Here is a 7951-nt window from a genome sequence, read left to right on the forward strand (position 1 = left end):
GAGCGAGTCTTGGAGGGCATCCGGGTCGTTTCGGTTAAGAAATAGTCCTGTCTCGTGCTAGTTTTGAACATGGCCGCTCAAACCGACTCATCTAGCTTGATCCGATGCGTATTCCGAGTCGACGAATAGGACTCTGTTTCGACAGAACCTTAGCGACCCAACTTACTTTCTTGCATCCGTCGACGCGAATCTGACGTGATTCTCCGAGAAGCCCGAGGCCCTCCCTTTCAAACTCCCGAGACAACTGCTCCTGCATGGACCGACGAGATGAGAGAGAGAGTGAGTGTGTGTGTGTTTAGGATGCACCCGCTTTACTTATCCAGAGAACCGATATAATTTGAGATATTCCATCCTTCAGCATAATGGAATGTCCAAACTTTACCCCAGATTTCACGATGAAAGAGAAAATCGTGTATATCCGAACACCCCCCCCCCCTCAAAAGCGAGAGCAGTGGTAAGTTACCTGAGCACAAACCTCAGCATCTTATGATGACAGCTGAAACTCGAGATGGGTACGTCGGAAATCGGCGAGAAACCGTCGGAAACCCCGACTTTGGCTGTCTTGGTCCTTTTCCGGCGTCGGGAGACTGACAGAAGCGAGGCCAAAAAAAGAGAGAGAGAGAGAGAGAGATGCATTAATGGCAAACGGTTGGACATTTAACTCCAGGAGGAAAAAACTGTAACAAATGATAAAATAATAAAGAAATAGATGAAGAGAGAGAGAGAGAGAGAGACAACAATGAAGTCGCCGTTTGCCACGCATTCCAATGCCACCCGTCAGGCTACTCGACATTGATGGCTTCGTAAAGGGGAGCAGAGAAAAGGGAAGGAAATAAAAAAAAAATGCATAAAGAAATTCATACTGTTGGAGAGCTAATAGTTTGTACTTTGAAGGGGATGATGATAGTGCATGGGGAGATAGCTACTGATGTGGGGAGTGTGGAGGGCCTCCTCCTTTCGGGACGCATCGCCTTCGAAATCTTGGTTCACACGACAGTGGATTTCGAGATCAACGACTCTCTCTCTCTCTCTCTCTCTCTCTCTCTCTCTCTCTCTCTCTCTCTGGATCTCGATATCAACGCCTCTCTCTCTCTCCATATCTGGGATGAATAATAAAGAAATGGATTTTCTGTGAGTTGGTTTTGTTTTGAATCTTTTGATGTTCAAAAGTCAAAAAAGAGTGGCATCCCCACCACGCAATTCGGTTCAAACGGTAGACCGGTTTCAACAATAAAGGACTCGGGCTTCGGGGTACCGAATCAGTGATACAAGAATGAGTAGGTTCTAGCTTTGTAGAGATGATTTATTTGATTGATACTCATGTGAATTTTCGCCTCCCAGCAATTTGAAATGAACCGGTTATATTTGATGGGAATCGGATTTTTTCTAAAAGGCCAGGTTCCATAGCAGTTATACCACAGCTTGGAAGAGTAAGAAAATCACAAAGTGCGTGACAAAACTAACTCACACACCAATCGATTCACGTAACCATTTATTATGGAGTTAGCATTCTTTGGTGACCTCCCCACCAATCGACTCGGCTCAATTGATAGAGAACCCGGGTCAGCAACAAGAAATGACTCGGGTTAATACCTAGATGAATACCCTAAAGAATTTGTTGCAGGGTTGGTTTATTGATACCCATGTGATTGTTTGGTTGCAAAGTAAAAAAATGGAGAAGGTTAACCTTTCCAGTTAACCGTCAGCTAACTAGGTTTTTGAAGGGTTTACAAGAGTCTTTTTTTTTTATTAAAAACATGATTTTTAAGCTTTAAATAATTTTAAAATCTTTTTAAACCTTATAAAAACCTAGTGGATTCTAATAAAATCAAGCATGTACAACACATTATAGTCAGATTTAAGAAAAACATGAAAAAAAAAAACCTTAAAATGCCTGATTAACTGGTGGTTAGCTAGCCCACCTGCTCATCAAAAGTGTACCCAAGTCAAAACAAAAAGTTGTATTACTTCTCAACCGATCAACTCGGTTCAATTCTTAGAGAGCCGGTTTCAGCAAGAACTGACTCGGGTGACTCGGCAGATGAAGACCAAGAAAAAAATTTGTCCTAGAGCTGGTTTGCTTGGTACTAAGGCTGTCAAGGGGTTCGGTTTGCCGGGGCTCGACCCGAACCAAACCCTATAGGGTCCGAGTATGGTGATAAATAAGAAGACCCTATTAAGACTCGGGTCGGGACTCAAAGGTCCGATTAATACATGGACCCGAATATAGTTTATAAAATTTTATAACCTGACCCGAGTTCCATTAAGACCCACATTTTTTTCAATGTAAAAATGATAAAAAAAAATATGGTTTTGCCGGGTATAGTCTGGGTCTGGTTCATGTAGTTCCAATCGGGTTCAGGTATGGGTTTTCTTATAGTATACCCGATTCGACCTGGGTCTGAACCCGATACCATACCCGAAAATAAGGTGCAAGTCTGGTTCCACCTGGTCCGAACCAAACCCAACAGGTTGACACCCCTCCTTGGTACCCATGTGAAGTTTCCTCTCCTATCAATTCGATTCGATTTATTTGGATGTGAGTCGGATTTTGGTGGTAAAGGCTCGGTTGGCAAGGAGATCTGGGAATTGTCTCAAAACCCAAAGTGTTTTGCCTCTGCGAATCATGCGGAAGTACAAGGAACAAGGTGCATGGTGAAAAGGGGGCAGAATTTGATTCGAATCATGAGAATCTGGATCCGGATCCGGATGATTAGGAGAAAATGGATCTCAATCAGGTTATGAAAACGATCCAAACAGAATGAGTCACTTGTCATATTTTACTCCACAGCATGTGCTAGTACCATATACTATAATGCATGGTATTCTAGAGTATTCTAAGAAGGATATAGTACTGTGGGAATAAGCAATGCAATAATCAGAACGATTAAGCACATTTTAAAACTTTGTTTTTGGAGTGAAAACTAGGTAATATGAACAACTATATGAGGTTGGTGTAGGTCAAACATCCCACAGAAGGAATCTGTATGGTTGGGTCTTGTTGGCAGCGAGGCCATGCTAAAATCGAGATTCATAAATGATTTGATCCGTTATGTTGGATCCAAGCCCAAATCCAATAATGACTCAGATCCAGTAAAACTATTTCACCTTTAGTCTCGCCCCATTTTTCTTGCCACAGCCAGGCTGCCCGCCTGGTCAGTGGAGGTCATGTAAGAGAGTTGAGATGAAGATGCTGGATCAAACCCCACTGGCACACAGGGGTGTCTGCAGTTTCTACATGATTTGGGCAGATAAGGCAGCACGGTGGTTGACCCGATCCAGGGTTTACCTCACATGGGGGCAGGACACTAACTGACCCGGTTCTCGGTTATGATTCCTCATTATTTAAAAAACCAATGCAAATTTATAACCAATAAAGACAGAAGATAATAAGACCAGAATTTGTTTGTGAACTTATTTTTTAAATTAAAGTATATATATATATAGAGAGAGAGAGAAACGAAAGTAATTCAACATTACCACTCATGAAGATCAACAAAATGTTGAACCCATGAACTGAACAAGAACAAAAGCCAAAACAAATAAAGAAAGCACAAGAGAAAAGAACATTAGACAGATAAAATGGGCTCACGCCGGAGCCGCTTGCCCAAATTGCGACAAAGGATAGGTAGCATCAGCAGGAGGGAGTGGAAGATCACTAAGATGCATACGCAAGATCGCATAAACATCTACCAAGATTTTATGCACCAAGTTTTGAATGTTAACTCGAATATAACGAAAATGAGCATCGTTTCACGCCATCCAAACAAACCACCAAGAAGTAAGCAACCACGTCCGCCAAATGAACTTCCTCCTCTTGCTGCGCCTAATACAAACCGGCCCCAAGATCAGATCTAGCGCAAAGGACTCCTCCTTAACAAATACTTCCAAAGAGAAAGAGAGAAAAGAGAGAGAGAGAGAGAGAGAAAAAGCGAGAGAGAGAGAGAGGGAGAGAGAGATGCTAAGGTGCTCCAAGAGCACCTACTCCCACCTGCTAGAAGTCATAGTTTTATGTTGCATTTTCTCAATCAGACCTTATAGCTGTACTTTAACACAGTTTATTTTGACAGGAATCATGTTTTGGATCATGCTTTTTGGACATAAAAGTAAGATTTTTTAAGTCATGAAATTTTGATACATTGTGAGCTGTTGATTTTTTAAGATTATAAAAGACCTGCATGTATGTTGTGATCACATGATCCAAAACTTGTTTTCCACTAAATAATGATTGTATATAAAACAAATGCTCAAAATTATTGAAAATGTGAAGCTTTTACTAGGTGGGAGTAGGTGCTCCGACCATGTTTGAATACTCAAGATTTCATGACTACATTAATGTGATATTAATATTTCTTAATTTTTAATGTTTTGACATTTTGTATATTTTCCTATTTAATATAATATTTATATTTGCCTAAGTTTACTAAGATTTTCCTGAGGAAGGAAATTTGGAGGAGATTATCCCATATCTTAGAGGAGCTGCATGCGACTGATTTCGAGGAGATTATCCCATATCTGAATCCAAAAGACACTCTTAGGCATTTGTTCTGGGTCCATTCGCCTCTAGTAGGGGTGCAAATGAATCGGATATGGGCCAAACGATCCTAATCTGAATCCATAATTCAATAAATAGATCTGAATCTGAGTTGTGTCTAGGAGTGTCAACGGACCTGATCCGAACCAAAGCCTATAGGTTCCGGCTATGGTGATAAATAAGAAGACCCGATTTATAAGACCTGGGTCTGGAGCCAAAGGTATAGTTTGTAAAATTTTATACCAGACCCGGACCCGACCCGAGTTCCAATTAAGACCTGCAAATTTTCAATGTAAAAATGATAAAAGGTATCGTTTTACCGGGTATGGTCTTGGTTTGGTTCATGTAGTTTTTATCAGGTCCTGGTATGGTTTTTTTTATAGTAGACCTGGGTCCAGACCCGATACCATACTTGAAAATCTGGTCCAAGTCTGGTTTCACCTGTGTCCGAACCAAACCTCGTTGACACCCTTAGTTGGGTCCAAATTATATCCATTGAGGTAGGATCAAATCCAGATCCAAAATATAATTGGTGCTACTCGATCCAGTAAAAAAAAGATTAAAAACAGGGTTTTCAGATGTAAAAAAGTCAAACGGGTTAGATTATGATCTGAATCCGAATTAAATCTGACTATAAAATATTCCGACATGGAGATTTGAATATGATCCAAAAGCATGGTTGGATCTTACTTTAAGGATCTGAACCCAGAAATAACCTCAGATTTGGATCAGATATCCGAATATATCTTATCCTTTGCAACCCTCTCTCTCTCTCTCTCTCTCTCTCTCTCTCTCTCTCTCTCTCTCTGACACAACCCCAACCCTGACCCCTTCCCCATTCCCCTCTCTAAATCGACACGTTGGGTAATGGTTACCTATTTTCTCTCTGGATCTTGAAAGTGGATCTCTCTCTCTCTCTCTCTCTCTCTCTCTCTCTCTCTCTCTCTAGCCTGTACTTTGCTCAGTCATGTAGGTTTGCAATAATGCTACCGAACTATTAGTTGGATAAGCATTTTATCTTTAGACATATCAAATACTAGATTTTTACTAATAAGTGGGCTGCGAATTTTGAGGATGGGTCTGGGATCCAGATAGCACTGCCAGATCCGGCCAACCATCTGCTGGCTTCATTGAAAAATGGCATCACTTTTAAGTTGGATTAATCTATCCACTGTCAGGCAGTATGTCTAATTGTCGGATCTTAGCCGCGACCGGGCAAAATGGGTCCATGTGCCGACGAGTTAGTGGGAACCAGTCTAGCAAGACTTCGACCCGGGTTTGAAATCCAAATTAGCTGGATATCACCAGATTGGTCTTATATGCATAAACTACATTTTTTCTCTATTTATTACTTGAAGAAACTGCATCTGGGATCAACAACCTGATCGCGCTAGCTCAGCCTGTCATACCTATGGTCATCACATCCCAACTCCGAGGCTAGGACTCTCGCTCCCAGGACTTATGCTGAGAGTCAGCTTAGACACAGATCATATCATATAACATATGATGTGCAAACCATGAAAGTTCACTTGGAACACGTGTTGTGCTACAATTCGGTCCCACTCATCCCCTATGTCATCTTAAATCTTATGATGCAAGTTGTTTTGATCAAATGGGGCCCCAAAGATATGCTCTACCTCAAGATTGGCAGTTAAATCACTAAAATCCAACTTGTATGTAGGATTTTTGGGCAATTCAAAAATCAACCGTGAACAAAACACTAAATTTTATTATTTAAAAAATTAATTTTTTGTTGAAAAATCCAAAGGTCCATTCTTTTTTTTTTTTTTGAAAAGCAAGCTAAGGTTAGGCAGACCCCTACCGGAAGAACAGCCGCCCCATGTGGCAGAGGGATTCAATCCTGGGCTTCAGCTTAACACAGGACCCCGCTTACCACATGGGATACTACTACCTGGGTGGTGCAAAGGTCCAATTTTTATTAAAAATCAACCACTCTGAATCCACTGATCAAAACAACTTGCATCATAAGATTTAAGAGGGGCATGAAGATGGGGAATGACATAGGGGATGAGTGGGACCGAACCGTCGCGCCTTGTTAGACATTTTTTTTTCGTCCACTTGGCGTAAACTGAATGCCATTATCAAAGGTAAAGAGTTGGCATGTGATGGAGGCCCGGCATAGTTATATGCCGTATCACCAGATCACATCAATCCTGTTTCTTCAATGAAAAAGCCTATTATTGTATCTTTGTAGGTGGCCTGGTTTACCAGGACCCGACCCTAACCAAACCCTATAGGGTCCAGGCATGGTGATAAATAAGAAGACTCGGGTGCAGCAAGGCCACTCTGCCACTTACAATACCCCGTCGCGTATTTAAGTTGTCTGCAAAGGATTCAGCCCGCCGACCGAGAGGAATTACATTTCAAGGCTGCCTGCGCGGCTCGTCTGCCACACAGGAGATCACCAATGACACGGGCCCTTGGGAGCACGAGGCCCCTACTGCGGGTCGGCACACGGACGGCAGGGACAAGCACCGCTTCTTAGCTTGGATTCTGACTTAGAGGCGTTCAGTCCGATTAATACATGGGCCGGGGTATAGTTTGTGAAATTTTATACCAAACCCGGACCTGACCCGAGTTCCGATTAAGACCCGCAAATTTTCAATGTAAAAATAATAAAAAATATGATTTTATTGGGTATGGTCTGGGTTTGGTTCATGTAGTGTTTATTGGGTTCGTGTATGATTTTTCTTATAGTGGACCGGATTAGACTCAAGTCCAGACCCGATACCATACCCAAAAATCTGATCCAAGTCTGATTCCACCTGGGTCCCAACCAAACCCGACCGATTGACACCCCTATTTGTAGGTATTCTTGGGAGGAAAGCCCTAAGGGAGAGTTGGCTCACATAGTTTCAGGCTCGTGAACAGAGTGATCTACCCTTACCTTGAATTCGAGAGATCAAGTACGACAGGCTAAGACCAGAGTTGCCAGGTCCCTACTCACTGGAAGCAGATTCACTTATAGGTTGAGTACTTTGCAAAAAGTACGTGATCAGTCCAATCACTGGCTGCCACGTCCTGCACCTAGTACTTTGTAAGTACTTGGTTGGATCACTAGACTCCTACTCCTCACTGACCACTCATGTGGGTGCATCTCATTCCTACATACCAACAGGTTCCACGTTAGCTCACAGCAGCAGGAGCTTTTGCACGGCAGGAAAGCTTTTTCAGCAGAGAAGGATAAGAACAGGAAGGCGATGAACGGTAGGATTGTAAGAATGCAACACGGTCGGAATTCTCACCGGGCATGAATTGGATCCGAAGCTTGTTATCGATTCCAGGCAGCATATTCGGCAGGCTTACACCGCTGTCCAAACCGTGTCTTAATCGCGAGAATCAGTGAACACTTCAAGCATATACCTCTAATTTGTATAAGTTAGTTGCATGCAATAC

This window comes from Nuphar pumila, chromosome 1 (assembly GCF_984573655.1).
Source record: "Nuphar pumila chromosome 1, dmNupPumi1.hap1.1, whole genome shotgun sequence".
Classification (NCBI taxonomy): Eukaryota; Viridiplantae; Streptophyta; class Magnoliopsida; order Nymphaeales; family Nymphaeaceae; genus Nuphar; species Nuphar pumila.